Source organism: Ahaetulla prasina, chromosome 2, assembly GCF_028640845.1.
Source record: "Ahaetulla prasina isolate Xishuangbanna chromosome 2, ASM2864084v1, whole genome shotgun sequence".
In the NCBI taxonomy this organism is placed as follows: domain Eukaryota; kingdom Metazoa; phylum Chordata; class Lepidosauria; order Squamata; family Colubridae; genus Ahaetulla; species Ahaetulla prasina.
In genome coordinates, this window is record NC_080540.1 from 155,346,790 (window position 1) to 155,364,851 (window position 18,062).

The 18,062-nt window shown below is 42.3% G+C and overlaps 1 protein-coding gene across 1 annotated transcript in view; it reads right to left on the reverse strand.

The window, feature by feature from the left end:
• Nucleotides 1-6,247, reverse strand: part of TMDD1 (transmembrane and death domain 1) — a 93,298-nt gene extending 87,051 nt beyond the window's left edge. Inside the window, exon 1 of the mRNA XM_058168504.1 lies at nucleotides 6,052-6,247. The gene's annotated coding sequence lies outside the window, so the exon portion shown is untranslated. The remainder of the gene's footprint in view (nucleotides 1-6,051) is intronic.
• Nucleotides 6,248-18,062: the final 11,815 nt, after the last annotated feature.

The window sequence follows — 18,062 nt, forward strand, 5'->3', positions numbered from 1 at the left end:
AACACATGCTCTGTGAAATAGGGAGGAAGAGCTCAGCATCACAATGAGAGGAAAGTCCTAGAAAGAGACTGCAAGGACTGGCCCATGGAGCATTTGAAGCATACGACATCACTGGGGAGAAAGCAAGCTGGAAAAAACTAGGAGTGGGGCAGAGGAAAGCATGAGACTTGGTCATCTGTCAAAAGCATTCTCTGGGGAGATGGCAGACAACCCTCCCAAATTCCTTCTTAAAGAAGAAAAATAAGCAGGTGAACTGACATTTCAGCTGCATTTTTGTTGTTGCCGTTTCTTTCCCTTTTAAATTCTAGGGTTATGATATTGTCGTTGCATTTTTATATATATATATTTTTTTCTCTTTTAACTCTAAGGTTCTCACTCTTTTTTTGCAAGCAGAGATTAGCAGTAAAATGTTCTTAATGCGTTGTGTTGTGATCATGACAGTGATCTGGCATAGATCTGATGCTCTATTCTCATGCCTTGTTTTTCACACTCACAGCTGAGTGATCTAGTGTTTTTGGGGAGTTTCTCCCGATCCTTTTTCCTAGGAGGCACCACCCTACTAAATAATCTCTGCCTGTGTTTTTTTTTCAAAAGTGGGGCACATTTTGCTTCCTTGCATAGGGCATCCCTCCCATATCGTCTACCTTGGTAACAAGTAGAAGGCCACCAGGAGCTGCCAAGTCTGTCCCTTTCCAGGAACTGCTGGCGGTATTTGTAAATCTAAACTTTCTTAAGCTTTGCACTTTTAGAGTTCTGCGTTGTTTTCTGAGCCGAAAACGTAGCACTAAGTACAGAAAATGCTAGGTTGCCCCTATTCTCTTCCAGATGAATTTAACAGCTTTAACAGACTAATTCTCCGCTAAGCAGATCCACATGGAAAGCCAAGCAGAGGAAGAGAAAATAAATATCTCCCACTAGAAAGGGGCAGAAAACACAGGCAGGAAGAAAGCTGTTAAGCCTGTGCACCTCTTCTGTCTCTTTTCCAGGACTTTGGCCAAACTGGCTCTGCAGGCAACAACCGAAGATGCTCTTCGGAAAAGGACAGGCTGTAAGGAGCCGCTGGGGAGGAGTAGAAAACCTGAGGGCTCCGAGATAAGCCGTGTTAACATGATCCATATGGTACACAAGTTGCCTTTCTGTTTAACCAAAATGATAATGGGAAATGGGAAAAATCCAAAGGGAGGGGAGGGAGCAGGATAGTGGCTGGGGTCCCCAACAGAGAATGGGAGCCAGGACAAAGACTGCTAGTAAAGATTTCTGTAGAGTGGAGTTAAAAGTCACACAGAAGGAGTGGCCCTATTCTGTTTCTTGGCAGTTTATGCTGCATAAACAGCAGCTGTCCCCCCCCTCCCAATCTTTCCCACTCAATGGAACATCCAAGAGTGAACCCTCCCCTCCCAAGTAATTTTTCCTATATTAAAGTATCACCAAACACAAGATTTTTTTCATGGAAGTCTTGAAGTGAGTTTTTACAAAATGACATCCCTACCAAAAATGAATATAAACTGAGCAACTTTTGATTGCATGACTACAGTTTTAAAATATCCACACGGCGAGAGGAATGTTTGGCCTCCTTCTGCCCTCAAGGATGTGCACGTGCAGGCACACAGACGTGCGTGTTTATGTGAGGAGAAAGATGGGGCCTACACATCTTTTCAAAAGATGCAAGGCCTATATTTGTTGTTCTTACAATCAAGGAGCCACACAAGAAAGGATGAATATTTTTGTGGCTGAATAAAATACAAGCTAAATACAGTTTAAAGGGCAGTCTGCATTCTACCTATCACTATACTGATCACTGCTGAATTCAGAGCTATGTGAAAATGGGGGGAATGCTTCCATTTAGACTTTTCCCAAAAATGCTTTGGGTTGAAGAAACAAAGGGCCAATTACAGGAAATCCTTTCTGTAAAAACTCTGGGATATACGTTCCTCAAAACGTAAATCCTTAGTCTAATTTTTTTTTTTATTAGTCCTTTAGAATTCCTTCCATCTCTATCTCCACAAAACTTTTATGTTAATGTCTTTAAAAGAAAAAGGGGGGAAAGAACCCTTCATAACACAATTTTAAGGATGCTTATTCAGTCATAAATCCTACTCAGATCAATGGAATGTATTTCCAAGTAAGAGTGCCCACAATTACTTCCGTTTTCAATGAAAAAGTGCCTCTCAATTTAAGATTTTTTTTAGCTGAATATTTTATCTTCTTTTCAACGATTTGATTTTAAATATAATTGTAATATGTTTAAAGTTTGGGACTGGGATGTACTTAAAACATTTCAACAATACATACAGTAGATGATTTCATTCATCTTCACTATTTTTTATATTACACCATTGTAATGCATCAGAAGCAAGCCGCTTCAAAAAATGGGCAATTGTGACCTTAACCCAGAGTCTCACTGATTGCAATTGGTCCCACCAATAAATCAACTAAAACATTTTTATGGATCAATCTACTGATTAAAGGAATTAAAGCTTGCAGCCCGAATTTTAAATATTCAGCATTCACAAGCCACACTGAAAGCAACCAAAGGAGATTCTATCAGGGGAATCTGAATCATTGGGCTTGCTCACTGAATGGTTCCATAATTTTAACAATCCAAATTGCTCTATCGTTGCTGTTACAACAGAAGTGCTGTTACAATATTAGACAGCACTTCTCCAAACAAGCTAAAAGGATCAATTTTCAAATAGAATGAAAGGCATTGAAAACTGAAGTCTTAAGTAACTATTGTAGTAACATATCCTCTAAATTTTATCCATTACCAGTTTTGAAAATAAATCTAATAGGGATTTAAATCATGAATCATGATGTTGTTCACCTGGGCATTCACAATACTCCAATTCTAGACTTTAAAATTAATCATGTTTGATTGTCTTCACGATCATTGTTATTTTATATTATACCACTATAACTTTTATTTCATTTTGCTTAGGGCTAGGCTAGAGCAAGATACCAAAAAGGTAAGTGTTCCTTTGCTTTGGAGAAATACATGTCCAGTAAACAGGAAGAAAACCTGGATGTTGGTGTTGACTTGAGTCATAATTATCTTCCCCAGAAACAAAGGGAGAATTATGGAATTCTCTGGAATTATGTGCTTTATTGGCAGCAAAAAGAGATAAATCTCTGATTGAGTTTACTGTCCAATCCTCCTTGATTTCAGAGCAGCCTCTATGTACACAGTCCTCGACTTACCACAGTTTGCTTAGTGACCATTTAGTGAATTACGCCGGCACTGAAAAAAGTAACGTATGACCGTTTTTCACACTTATAACTGGTGCAGCATCCCTTAGTCACGTAATAAAAATTCAGATGCTTGGCAACTGACTCATATTTTTGACCATTGCAGAGTCCCAGGGTCAGGTGATCACCTTTTGCAACCTTCTGACAAGTAAAGTCAGTGAGGAATACAGATTCACTTAACAACTATTACTAACTTAACCGCTGCAGTGCTTCACTTAACAACTGTGGCAAGAAAGGTCATAAACTAGGGCAAAATTCACTTAACAAACATCAGTTTTAAGGCATCAACTGAATTTAATTGTCTATTCTTTTTGCTGTTTTATATGTATTATATGTTTTCTGTTGTTTTATTGGCTGTGAACCGCCCTGAGTCCTTCGGGAGATGGGCGGTATACAAATATAATAAATAATAATAATAATAATCTCACTTAGCAACAGAAATTTGGGGCTCACTTTTAAGTCAAGGACTACCTGTAACCCAATACAAGGTGGGTTGAATAATGCTAAAAAAAACCAACAACCCTCAATTATTCAGTACTCCCCATCCTTTTGGAAAGAAGCAGGAAGGCATGGTTAAGACAAGAGGCAAGGAACACCCATATTAAATAACATGGCCCAAGCAATGTCACTGCTTTGAGAAGCCATTTTGATGCCAAAGGTGCTTCTTTTTCTCACCTCACCAAGAAAGGAATTAGAAATAGAACAGAATAGAATTTTTTATTGGCCAGGTGTGATTGGACACACAAGGAATTTGTCTTGGTGCATATGCTCTCAGTGTACATAAAAGAAAAGATACGTTCATCAAGGTACTACAATATTTAATGAAATCTGAGTGGATACCATTTAGTTGCCCTCCCCGACAAAGTGCTGGCCAAACTGAGCTGCACTGCAACAACTCTGTCGCTGGCCATCATGTCACTAAAAGAGGATGGGAGAAGTGTTAGTTCAATGCATCCAGCTGGCATCAGATGAAAATTGCTAAGAATACAGATGTGCTTAGAAACACCAGTAATGTCCATCTGCAGTTAGAAGAGGATTATAAATGTGAGGAACTGTCCGTCCTGGGATTCACAGCAAAAGTTAGGACATTTTTGCTTAGCGCCAGGGTATCCTGCAAAGCTGTTACAGGGACTGGAAACCAACCAAGCTTTTCTTGGGGATCCTTTTCGCAAGCCCTCAAGTTTGAGCTTCATCCCCCGGGTTTTGGTGTCTGCTCTTGAAGGCTACAAACGCGCGAGGATGAACCTTGATCGAATTTCCGAAGGGTTATGCGTGGGAGGAGTAATGGCCAAAAGAAGCCCCATTCCTGGGCAGAATCCAGCAAGGTTCTTCCTTCCACCCACCCCTCCCTCGCCCGGGACTCGCATTTCTGGAGCGTGCAAAATAAACGTCACGGATGATGAGGCCGACGCTGCCTCAAACTGACAAGGTTGGAAGCCGCTCTGCCTGCCTGCCGCCCGCAAGTTTGGCTAATTGACAGCTCACTAAACCGACAACCTGAGGGGATTTTTTTTCTCTCTTTTTTTTCCTTCTCTTTTTGGCAAGGCAATCAATAGGAAACGTATGTGGAGAGAGGGCGCTCCCACTTTTAAACGCCCCTCCTTCCCTCCCTCCCTCCCCTGTGCCTGCAAAATAGAGACCCCGGACAGGCCATAGAAAAAGCAAGAGCCGTTGCCACGCCGAATCAAAATTCCTCAAGAGACGCTGCTCCTCGAGCCCCCAGGGGGTCAGCGCATCAAACAAAGGCCACCGCTTTCGGGTTGCTCCCCGAGATATTAGCCGCCTTTTTAGCCCCCTTTCTCTCTCCAAGCGCGGGCAAAAGGAGCTACGCGCAACGCTCCAAGCTTTTCTCGCCTGTCCCTTTCCAAGCCCCTGCCTGGCTGTGCAACTCCCCGCAAGTGAAACTTTTTCCAGAGGGGGGGGGCTCGACACCCCCCCCACCAGCAGGAAAGTGAATCGCGACCTTTGCTCTCGTGGGGCAGGATTTACGCCTCAGCGGCAGGCAGGCAAGCAGGGCAGGCCCCTCCCTCTAGGGAACGCAAACCCCCCACCACACCACCACAGACCCACCCGTGCCAGCGCGGAAGAAAAGCCTTCGAGGAAACAAAATAAAGCTCCACGGAGCGCACAATGGGGATCCCGTGGGGTTCCAGAGGGGCTGGGATGCTTTGAGTTCACGCACCCGTCCTACCAAATAACGGTTGTGCTTTTGGGAGCGGGTCGGGGCGGGTGGGTGGAAGAGGAGCGTGAGGTTTGCTCAGCCCGCTTTCGACGCGCGACGGACACGTAGGAGCTTCCTCCACACAATACCTCCGCTCCTCTCGCTCTACCCTCCTCGCATTCCTCAACGCTGATCTCAGCCCCTCCCCAACCCGAAGGAATCAGCCCCGTGGGCCTTTGGCAGCCGGACCGTCGCTTTGCTCCCTCCTTCCCTCCCCCGCGCGTGTCTATCCCCCACTTTCTCACGCGGCGCCCGGAGGGAAAAACCCACCCCGATCCTCCACCGCAACCGGCTCGTTCCCACTTCACTTAACCCTCCGAACTGCCCGCGGGGAAGAAGGCTGGGCGATCGTGGGAGCAGCATCTCGGGCAGCCACATCCAGACACCGCGACCATTCCTCTCCCACCCGTTGAGTTTGGCAAGTCAAAGCCAACCCCGCACCCTTCTTCCCTTGGAAAATGCCCAAACGCTGAAGGTTCCGTCCTCGTCGGATCGGGCGGGCGCGCATCCCCGCATCGCACGGCCTCCGAGCTGGCGTCCAGTCCACAACCCAGCCCCCTGACAGCGCTTCCGCTGCCACTCACCTACTCATCCCTGCCTGTCCCTAGCGGAACCCGGCGCAGCCACCTGGTCCGCGTGGCCGGGGCGCTTCAGCTGCAGAGCCGGGCGCTGCGGCGCTGTGGGCGGCCGCGGGACTCCGCATCCTCTCTTTGCCACCCGGCTGGGACGACGCTGCAGCCGAGCCGCCGGGATCGCTGCTCCCTCGGCCAGTCAAGCGAGCAGTTCCAGGCTGCGCGCCGCCCCTCGCTGCCTCCCCTTCCCTCCGCCCCGGGATCCTCCCCCTGTCTCCAGCGCCCTGCCCACGTCCCTCCCCTTCCCTCCGCCTCGGCTCTCGGGTCCTCTTTGCTGCCGCGCTGACCTTCCCCGCCTTCTACGATCTAAGCCTTTGCACCGGCCCAGCTCCCTGGAGGCGCTGCTTCGTCTCCTCGCCGTTCCACGCGAAGAGATTCAAGGTTTCTTGAATCCCCCCCCCCAAATGCGTCCCAGGTCCATTTGGGAAGAAGAGGCCTTCTGAAAACCATCTGCCGAGGGTTGAAGTCGGGCCCCCCTGAGCTGAAAGGATTTGGCCGGACCCGAGATGAGAAAGCACAAAATTCACAATCACGCGCGGAGCTTGGTCCAAGCCTCCCACACGTGACTAATGAAGTCCGGAGGGCCACCTCGGGAATGCTGGTTTCTCCCAAGGAGCCGCGAGAGTGGGAAAACAATGCGCGCTTTTGAATCCACCGTGGCGATTGTTCCATAGTGTGCAGAAGCCATGGGGGGAAAAATGTCCTTCAAAACTTATGGCTATTTTGACTCAGGGCTTTAAAAGCAGAAAGAGCACTTCAGAATTGCTATCGGCAGCTTTTGGTAGGGGAAAGGGCTGTGTGATCCATCGAAAGGGGAATTTTCTTGCAGGATGCTGCCTTTCATTCTTTCAACTTTGTTACATCTCCATATGGGAACCAAGAAAGAACTTAAGGGACTCTTCTTTTCCTTAAATTTCCATTTCCAGTTTAGGAGCTGGTGGTGATTTAAGGCAGGGGTCTCCAACCTTGGTCCCTTTAAGACTTGTGGACTTCAACTCTCAAGAGTTCCTCAGCCAGCTTTGGGAGTTGAAGTCCACAAGTCTTAAAGGGACCAAGGTTGGAGACCCCGGTTTAAGGTATACTTAAGCAGTCAGTGAGAAGTAACCACCAAACTCCTTCAGATTGGAGATACATACTGACATACATACTGTGACCACAGCCCTGACCTGCTCTTTTCTGAGGTGTGCATACTGTAAATCTGCCACTTAAACAAGCCAATTTCAATAAATATATTCTGAGTTGACACACACAGTCAAGATGATGGATTCCTTCTGACTGCCGAAACAGCCCTAGAGAGTCAAGACTTGCCTTACTTTTTGCATCTTGTAACCCTGCCCTACAGATCAGGAGGGTTCTTGCTCTTTCTTTACTCGTGGCCCCCTTCTGACCCTTATTACTTACTGTGACCTCAGCATAGGCAATGTTATTTATTGTGAATTAGTAATGTTCAATGTTTTATGCTGCTAAAATTAGTACAGAGAATGAATGCGATGTGTTGGATTACAGCAAATTCATTGTACGCCTGGCAGTTAAATATGGGTAGCCTCCTTTGAAAGTTACAGTGGTCCCCTAGAAATATAGCATAGCCCTCTGGGGAACCAAAGAGCGCACCCCAAGAAACATTGATAAAGACTATTAATGAAACTATGTCATCAGGAATATGCTGTGTTTTTTTTTTCATTTTTCCCTGTGTCCATCCATCCATCCATGCCTTTCTTCCCTTTTTAAAAAATCATTTAACTTTTTTTAAGTCTGTTCTTCAGGACAGTCCATGACTAAGATAGCTTACTATGGACTAACCAAGCTATTCAAGAGGGGTCAAAGCCACAGGGCTAAAGGTGATCTCATATTTACTCAGATAGTTAGTGAGTGTTAAAGGGTTTCTGTACTCTCTTCAATAATATTCCAGGGGTTGTGCTTCCAGAAGGGAGCCAGCCCAGCTATCATCATAGACAATACCTGATCAAGTGGAATTGAGGGTGGGGGAGGAATGGAGGAATGGGGCCCTTTCTTCTTCCTTTGCATCAGGCGAAATTCCTTGCCGTGGATGGCATTTAGCAGAGCATCTGCTGGGGCAGATGAAAAGACCTCTATTAAATATCCCCGGTGGAATAGAACATTGGAATATAAAATTATACCTCACTCGCGGTTGGAATTAATTGCAGTATTACCTTTGGCTCCATTTTGTTCTGCTAATTCCCAGGGTAGCCTTGTTCCAACCCCTGGTTTTAAATGTTCATTCTGTAAAATGCCTTTTCTTTAACAGATTTTTATCAAAAAATATGGTGGTCTACATTCAGTGCTACAATTCCCTAACAAACTTTAAACCCACCCGCACTATTCTGGACCAAAAAAAAAACCAAAAACCAACCCAATGACATTTGCATCATTTTTATTTTACTTTATTAGAATGCTGATTATCATGTAATATATTAACTAGGCTTGCTTAAAAATATAATATTTAACTGATGCCTGTTTAAGCTTGTGCTATTTCCTTTCTCTTTCCCCAATTCCAGTTCCCCTCCCCCATTGCTGGCTATAGCTTGCGCTGCGCACACAACCCACATGCTTAGAAGCCTAATGAATAAGGATTGAAAAAGTAACCTCTGAAACACAGCAAATCCCTCTTTTAACCATCCTTCACAGCAATACAAGAAGTGGGTATCTGCTGATCCCTCAAGGGATTTTTTAAGAAAAAACTGGTTTCGTTTAGCATGCCCACCAATCATGTTAAAAATAGATAGGTTTAAAGAAGGAACTGGACGAAATATTTTTACAGCACTATCCTCGAAAAGAGCAATTTAAAAATTGATAGTATGTAGACTGAAACAACACTTTTCTTCAGCTATGTTTACGGTGGATTGTCCATGATGCTCATAAAAATTATCAGTGTTGTGTTTTATGGAAAACATCTTTACACCCATGGAAGGATACCAGTAAAGATTGTATTATGCAGCTGCAGTCAAAATTAGAAGCAGCTTTTGCCTCTGGCCTCAATGGATGAAGGATAAGACTTCATATTTATGGGTTGTCTCCATAGAAACAGGAGTGGATCCCCAGAAGGAGAGGCAGGGGAGAGAGCATGGAAGGATTATGCCAAGGGGGAAATCATCAGAATAACTATATAATAGCAGCAAGGAGCAAAATATTGCAAAACTAGAAGACGCACGACGAAGCAGCACAGATGATGATAAGGAAGAAGATGGACTGGTTTCATGAGCGGTTGCAAAACAACTATACCAATATCAAACAATTTGCAAAGAGTTGTGATTGGGCCCTTAATCAAGACAGGGTCTTCCTAACCTGAGAGCCCATTAATACTGAGGGTGGCATTTCCGTTAATGATCAGAAAATACAGGAGTTTTACATTTTGTGAAGAAGCCAAAAAACAGAGCACTTGGACTGATATCCTGAAGGACTATTTCTAAGTAGCATATTCATGGTCTTGCCACGAGATTTCTGACCTCTAGCTGCATAATGAAGATTTTTAGTTTAGTTGTATTATTATCATCATCATCATTATTATTATTATTGACATCCATATTAAGAGACACAATTTTAACTGGTTCAGAATAGTAAATAAACAATAACAACAAGGCAATCAAAATGCAAGAGAGCACAAGCCAAACCTGGTCCCTCAACCATTCCTCTAATGCAACCAACCCCACCATCTTCAGTCTCCCATCTCACTCTATCCCAGCCCTTCACCCCACAGCCCAAATGTTCCCCATTTTATCTGCATCTTAGCAAACTTTGGCTAGAGGTTGAACAAAGACACAGCACACAGCATGCCTAAAAAAGTCTGGAAGTGGAAGATGGGGAATTACTGGCAAGAGGACAAAGTACAAAAGCAGGATATCCCAGAAGGAACTCATAAAGGAGCAGAGGTTTGCATAGGCACTTTTATGATCTGTTGAAATCCTCTCCCAAACAATCAAAACATGAATCATTACTTGACGATTATGTATCGAATCAAAACTTTGGTGCTTCTTCCCATAAAAAGAATTAAATGTTGAACTGGCTCTTGGCAGCTGCTGATCTGAAGCTCCCAGGATATGGGATAGTTGGCCACTCTAAAAGTTGATGAAATAAAAGACAACGCATTGATCGCAAATATGGCCAAGGATACTGGGATCTTGAATTCAGCAGGAGTCCCAGAAGGGCCGTGGATTTCTGCATGACTGCAAAGTGACATTTACAGGGAGCAAGACAGAAAATCTCATAAAGATGGTAGAACAACATTAAAATATGTTCTGGTTCAAAAGTTGGTATAATGCTTGTTAATTTTCATGTTACATGTGAATGGGATATTGTTTGCAGATGAGGGTAACAGTCAGTAGCTGCAGAAAAAACAATTGCTACCAATCTGCCTTCCATTGAGGACCTGTATACTGCACAAGTCAAAAAGAGGGCTGTGAAAATATCTACAGACCCCTCATATCCTGGACATAAACTGTTTCAACTCCTACCCTCAAAACGACGCTACAGAGCACTGCACACCAGAACAACTAGACACAAGAACAGTTTTTTCCCCGAACGCCATCACTCTGCTAAACAAATAATTCCCCAACACTGTCAAACTATTTACTAAATCTGCCCTACTATTAATCTTCTCATCGTTCCCATCACCCATCTCCTCCCACTTATGACTGTATGACTGTAACTTTGTTGCTTGTATCCTTATGATTTATATTGATGTGAATTGTTTCCTGATTGCTTATTTGTACCCTATGACCATCATTAAGAGCTGTACCTTATGATTCTTGATGAAGGTATCTTTTCTTTTATGTACACTGAGAGTATATGCACCAAGACAAATTCCTTGTGTGCCCAATCACACTTGACCAATAAAGAATTCTATTCTATAGCGTTGTAAGACTAAACTAAGGCCAGTTCACTTAAGCATTCATTATAGCACAGGGGATGAAGTGTCTCTGTATTTGCAAAAGCTTTCTCCTCTCCCTGATCTGCTTCAAAAGCAAAACAATGGTTAAAACATCTCTCCTGGTTAATTACTCTCTACTGGATCAGGGATCAGCAGAAATCCATCTGAAACCTTCTTGTTAGAGGACCCCACCAGTTGATCCCATGGGGAAGCTGACATTCCTCTAAGCTCATTTAGTGGTTTAACTGCGAAATTATGATCATCTTAGTGCCAGGGTTTTAAAAATATGGCATTTTTTTTTTCCTTTTTAGAGAAAGTAAAACATATGTAAAATAATTCTCTCCCCTCACTACCAGTTCTTCTTTCTGCATGTTCTGCATGATGGGACATGGGATTGTCCCATCAACAACTTAAATTACATTTCTGTAAGCAGTGGGTGTACGGCAAGAGCATCTTTGCTCCTGAGGGGGGGGAGAGCATGACAAAGCCCCAAGCTGCCCTGCAAAATGAGGCCGCCGTTATCAAGAAACCCATTTTTCCTTGCTTGTACAGCATCATGCACAAGTATGGATCCCTTTTCTCCATATAGAGGGCACCGAATCAGTGACAACAAGGGCTTGAAAGAGGGTGACATATCATGTTGATTCTCACAGCCTCTGGACTCCTCTGTTGGAACTGCAAACATTAGTGCTTTTAGCTCAGGAGGTTCCTAACATGTTGGTCAAAGACCGGTCACACTTAACACTCATTTCTGCTAATTGATGGACCTATTAAGACCTGCTTTATAGCCGTGCAGCTATTCAGAGAGCAGGCCTTGAGTCTCTGCTTATAGTTTACAACAACAAAAAACCATTGAGCTCAGTGCACTGAAGTGGGAATCAGAAGCTATATTCCAATAAACCAAAAGCATCTGTCCCAGGAAGATTTTAAACAATTTGCATCCTGCCAAAGAGATCATGATCACCATCATGTTCCATCGTAGTCTCTTTTTTTTAAAGTTTTTTTTTAAATTTTCATTTCTTATAAACATGCACAAATGTACAAACTCTTAGCCATTATTAATCATACATATTATCTTTTGATTTTCATATTTGTTCAGTCTTCCTCCTAAAATTTTAAAGTATACTCAGGGTTGCTCTTCTACCATTCCTTATTTCACAACCCTTCCTTTTCCATCATAGTCTTTTAAGAGGAATCAGGAATTCTCTGTTAGAAGAATGGGATATGCTCAAATCTGTCCATTCCACTCCAGACTTCTCTGTTCATGGAGATTCAGTGAGGACTGATCTACACCTCACAGTCTGAGTAAGCATATGAATAGCCTGCTTCCCCAACTAGCCCCCTTATTTTGCTGGCCCAAGAGCCTCCTCTATACCAGGGGTCTCCAACCTTGGCAACTTTAAGCCTAGCGGACTTCAACTCCCAGAATTCCCCAGCCAGCTTTGCTGCATTGTAAATCCTAAAGCAAGCTTAATTTCTGGTTTAAAAATAAATTTAAAAAAATCCAGGACCCAGAAACTCTTAGGTTTTATCCATTGTAGTTTTTAATCTGTTCCATTCAAATATAACTACTTTGGACACAACGCACTGTTATTCCACCAGACTTCATATAGAGAGAACCATTTTGATCTAGTGGTTAAGGCACCAGGCTAGAAACAGGGAAGGTATGAGTTCTAATCCTGCCTTAGCCATGGATGAAAACCATGGATGAAAGCCAGCCATGTGGCCTTGGGTCAGTCCCTTTCTCAGCCCAACTCACCTCACAGGGTTATTGTTATGGGGAAAAGAGGAGGAAGTGGGAGTATTAGATATGTTCAACGCCTTAAGCTGTTTATAGAAAATAGTAAAGGCAGGAGATGGATAGGTAGGTAGGTAGGTCAGTAGGTAGGTAGAGATAGATAGATAGATAGATAGATAGATAGATAGATAGATAGATAGATAGATAGATAGATAGATAGATGATAGATAGATAGATTCCTGTTTGACACCTCCAGTCCCGATTCAACATGTTGTGCTACTACCTTTTCCCAGCTACTCAGTTCTAGAGAAAGCAGTGATGTTTGGTCATCATAAAGCACTTAGCAGCCCTTCCAAAGCATTCTATTTATTTTCATAAATTAGATGTTCCACTGTCCAGATGCTTGCCATTTAGGAGACTAGATTAGCTTGCAATTTAATTCACAGATCACACTATGTCCTTATTTTATGTCAGATTATTCATGAACTGGCAGAGACATAGTAACCAGGTCAGCCAATGAGGTCTGCTGTGCTGAATTAAAACTGAAACTGGAAGGAGCCTGGGGATGGCTCTGTATTGAGCACTGAGCTCTGAAGCTGCAAACTAGTCTGTGGTACTTGTAACTGCTACATTGGAAGAATCTGCATTTGGTATTGTACATTTATCTTCATATGTTATTATGTATATAAAGAAGATAATGAATCCTGCTGCATCAGTCTGACTGTGTGTGCTTTCTGGACTTGATTTCTGCAACAAACGCTGACATTTTATGAGGCACAGTCAACAGAGTTTGCATGTTTTCCCCCAAGCCCAAAATGCATAGATTTACCTTCTTAGCATATGACAATGTGGGAATCCAACCTGTCCTCATTACCTTTCTGCAGGTTGATTTTTATTTAGATGTGGGAGGGGGGGGAAGAAGAGAAGATGAAACTCAAAGCGGTTCAGATGTGCCCTTTGTGGAATCCTGGGAATCAGAGTTCGGGGGTGGGGGCAGCCTTGGGATTGGTAACAGATGCCACTGTCAAGGTCCTTTGGAGGAATCCAAGATCATTCCATTTCTGTACATCAGGAATTCTCAGTTTGATCTATTAACAGACTTAATCGCCTAGTTAACTTACAAGGTACCTCTAGATAATGGATAGCAGATTTTAAACATTTGTTTTCATTAACAAGCATTTGCAAAAAGAAAGGAATTTTAGGTACCGACTCTAAGGAACATCTCCTTGTTTCCTCCCAATAGGAAAGGTTGCTGTTTTAGAACTATTGTCCACCCAGACTGCCTTTGCTATTATTGATAATAGTGGTAATACAGTAGTAGCAGCAGCAGTGGTATGTTAAATAGGTGGTTATTAAGGCCGTGCCGTGCCTGCTTAAAAGATTGTTTAGAAGAAATGCTTTTGGTGTCATTTATTTGTAAACATAGGACCTCTCTGCTGGTCATTGATTTTTCTCAGCTTATAACCAAGTTTGGGGGGGGAAAGAGAGAGATTGCTGCTTTAAGAATTCCATGGTCTTTGACAAATAGATTCCTTAAAGCAACATCGCCTTTTTCAAGCTTTGTAGGTTTTATGTTAATTATCCAAGACTTCCTCACCTTTTCACATCAAATTAGTGGTTAGACATCTAGTTTACAAACTGTCCCTTTAAGAAAACAAACAAAAGGTGATAACTTGCTCATGTTGCCTGCAAGACAAATAGATTTGTCCAAGCTGAATTGGTTATCTTTAGAGTTACTATATGTGATTTTAAAAAAAAAAAAAACTTTTGGCGGAAAGATGTAGATAGTTCACAGCAAATGTCTAATTTTCCTATATGCTCCAAAAGGAAAAAGGGTCTAGATATTAGGACTCCCCAGTCTTCAGTAACTCAAGCCAGCATGGCCAGTAATGATGGGTGCTGGGAGCTATAGATCACCAACATTTGGAGGGCCACCAACCTTCTGCACCTTATTAAACAATCCAGTTTGGTGATACATTACACCATCAAATACATGCTAAAGAGAAGACAAATCAGTTTGGGTACTAATGCAAAAATCACAATAGAATCAGTGGTGAAATCTGAACCGGTTCGCCACCGGTTCGCTGGCTGCGCATGCACGTGTGCCTGCATAGTGCGCACCAAACACATGCTGCATTCATGCATATGTGTGCTGCGCACCATACACGCACTGCGGTATGCGCCAAACATGCGCTGTGCACGTGCATGCACAGTACATGCCAAAAGGAAGCTTGGGAAAGTAAGTAGAGAAGGAGGGTGGGGGGGGGGTATCAGCTGTGCCGTGTAATTTAGATTCACTAGAAAGCAGGATTTTAAATCCCGTGGCACAGCTGATTGTCGGAAAAAGTGGTTTGGAGGAACCGGTAGCTTTCTTTTACTACCGGTTTGCCCAAACTGGTAGTTTTTATCACTACCGGTTCACACAAACCGGTACAAACCGGTAGCATTTCACCACTGAATAGAATGCTGTGTGATGGAGAAATGATGATTGGGAAAGGAAACACACTCGTGAGTTAAAATAGTTTACAAACAATTGAAATAGGAAAATTAAAACCAGCATGTTTTAGTCCTGCTTTATCATACTAATCGGCATAGCAGGGACTTAAGGGAAATTCCCATTTTAAAAACTTTAAAAGCTTTGCTTTAAAAAGCAAGCATCTCAGAGAGGGCTTGGTCTTTCATTCTGGAATTCTGTCCAAAAGCTAAGATGAAAAGCAGTTGTTTCTGTACTAGTTGGGATTATATTATATTGCTGTTGCCCCTACCGCAGCCTCCGTAGTAGGTACGAGGCTGTGGAATGCCACTTGGGGCTTAATGCACGGGAATAAATCCTGAAGGGCCAAAGGATTATCCCTGCAGGAACATGTTATGAAAGCAAATCCATTTTCCTCAGTCTCAGCTTCACGTTCCCTCCCATACCTTCCACATCATTTAGCAGTAAAAAAAAAAATCCATCTAGAGAAGCAAGGAAGTTGGAGCAAGCATATGGGACTCTAAAAAGGAAAAAATGGAAGAAGAGTTGGTTGGTTGGATAAGGCCTACTTAATCTTGCCTCCGTTCAAATTTGATTGGATACATTTATTTCTTTGTTTTTGACAACATCAGCAATAGTTAACATATGGACCTGATGAAGCCGAGCTCCTGCTTCAAAGACTTTGAAATTAAAGTACTGGTTCTAACTATGTGCTCTTCCCTTCACCCTTTTTTAAAACACATTTTGATACTCTTCTACATTTCACCGGCAAAGAAGTTCATATTACCTTTCTCTCTAAATCAAATGAAACTCAGCTGTCATTCCAGTGCAAATTGACAGCAAGCTCAACTTTTGTGCTTGATTAAAGCCAAGTTGTTATGATGTCCAAACTTCAGAAAATGCTTAAACGATGCAAGGAGATTCTTCGATTGTGCAGCCTGTAAAATGCAACATTACAATTGCAAGAAAAATAATTTGCCTTTGGAGGCCGGGAAAAAAAATCATTTTATTTCAAAAAATGGAATAAAACCATTGAGGTTGCAATGGGCTGTTTCCTACATGCAAAAATGAACTGCGGATATCATAATTATACTAATACTTATACTAATAGATTTAAACTTAATGTTAATCGCTTTAATCTAGATTGCAGAAAATATGACTTCTGTAACAGAATCATCAGTGCTTGGAATACTTTACCTGACTCTGTGGTCTCTTCTCATAATCCTAAAAGCTTTAACCAAAAACTTTCTACTATTGACCTCACCCCATTCCTAAGAGGACCATAAGGGGCGTGCATAAGCGCACAAACGTGCCTACTATTCCTGTCCTATTGTTTTTTTCCCTTTTCTTCTTCCTATATATATATATGCTTATACCTCCTTATATTTACTCATATATGTGTTTATATACTATATAATCTTTTTTTTGTATGATACCTGACATAAATAAATAAATAAATAAATAAATAAATAAATAAATAAATAAATAAATAAATAAATAAATAAATATCTGGTCAGTCTGATTCTGATTGCAGAGGGTGAAATGACATGGACAGCACATTTGGGCTGAATTGCACATCACAGCAGTGTTTATCCATCTTTTATTGAATTAAGCATACGTAGCTGGATTTCATAAGACAAAAGCAGATAAATTACACTGTTGTGTATGAGGTACAAAACCCACCATTCTAAATGTAGTAATTTTAACTACTAAATGCAGCCCCCCAAATTAGAACTGGAAATACTTTGTCCTGCACATTTTGGACAACCTCTAAAGATGAAACATGTTCTAACAAGGTAACTGCTATTATACTATGATTGCCTTGAATTGAAGTGGCATAAATAATACAGGGGATTAAAAAAAAAAACCTGGTAGAACTGTGCAAATCTTTAAAGGGTGCTACATTTCATCAAAGATTTGAGTGAAGTTCCCCTTGGATTAGGGCAGGGGTGTCAAACTCGTGTCATCATGGTGTAGTCACGTGACATATCGGGACTTCCCCCCCCCCATTTGCTAAAGCGGATGTGGGCATGGCCAGCGTGTGATGCAACTGGCCCACAGACCGCGAGTTTGACAGCCCTGGATTAGGGAATGGTTAAATGATGCTGGTTAAATTAGAAAAATGAAGCAAAGAGATTCTATTAACAAACCCTAATTAATTATGCTGTGGTTGATATGAAAATAGATATATAATTGTAAGTGTGGGTGTGATGGTTTAGCAGTTAAAGATGCTGCACTTGTCAGATGGAAAGCTGACAGCATGGGTTCGAGACCCGAGCACTGTGAGACAGGGTGAGCTCCCATTACTTGCCCCAGCTCCAGCCCACCTAGCAGTTTGAAAACATGCAAGTGCAAGTAAATAAATAGGCACCATTTCGATGGGAAGGTAACAGTGTTCTGTACCTCTTGGCGTATAATCATGACCACAAAAATGTCTTCGGACAACACTTATTCCCTCAGCTTAAAAATGGAGATGAGCTCTGCCCCTTAGAGTCGAACACAACTGGACAGGGGAAACCTTTACCTCTCTAAATATATAAATTATATATTTATAATTTATAAATATAACTTTAGTATCATGTAAGTAACATATTAATTAATATTATGTTACTATAATATTGATACATTAAACATTTTCCTACTTTATTCCAATACTAAACATTAGGGCTGGTTTCTGAAGCATACTAGAGCACTGTTGTTTTGAGGTATATTGGTGACTGGAAATAATCTCCCTTGTTCTTTTGTGTAGCAGTTGCCAGGAGCCAACATACTGACTTGAAGTTTTGTGTGTGTGTGTGTGTACATACACACAACTTCAAGTCAGTGGGCTGACTCCTGGAAACTGCCAATTTTCTTGGCAAGCTTTT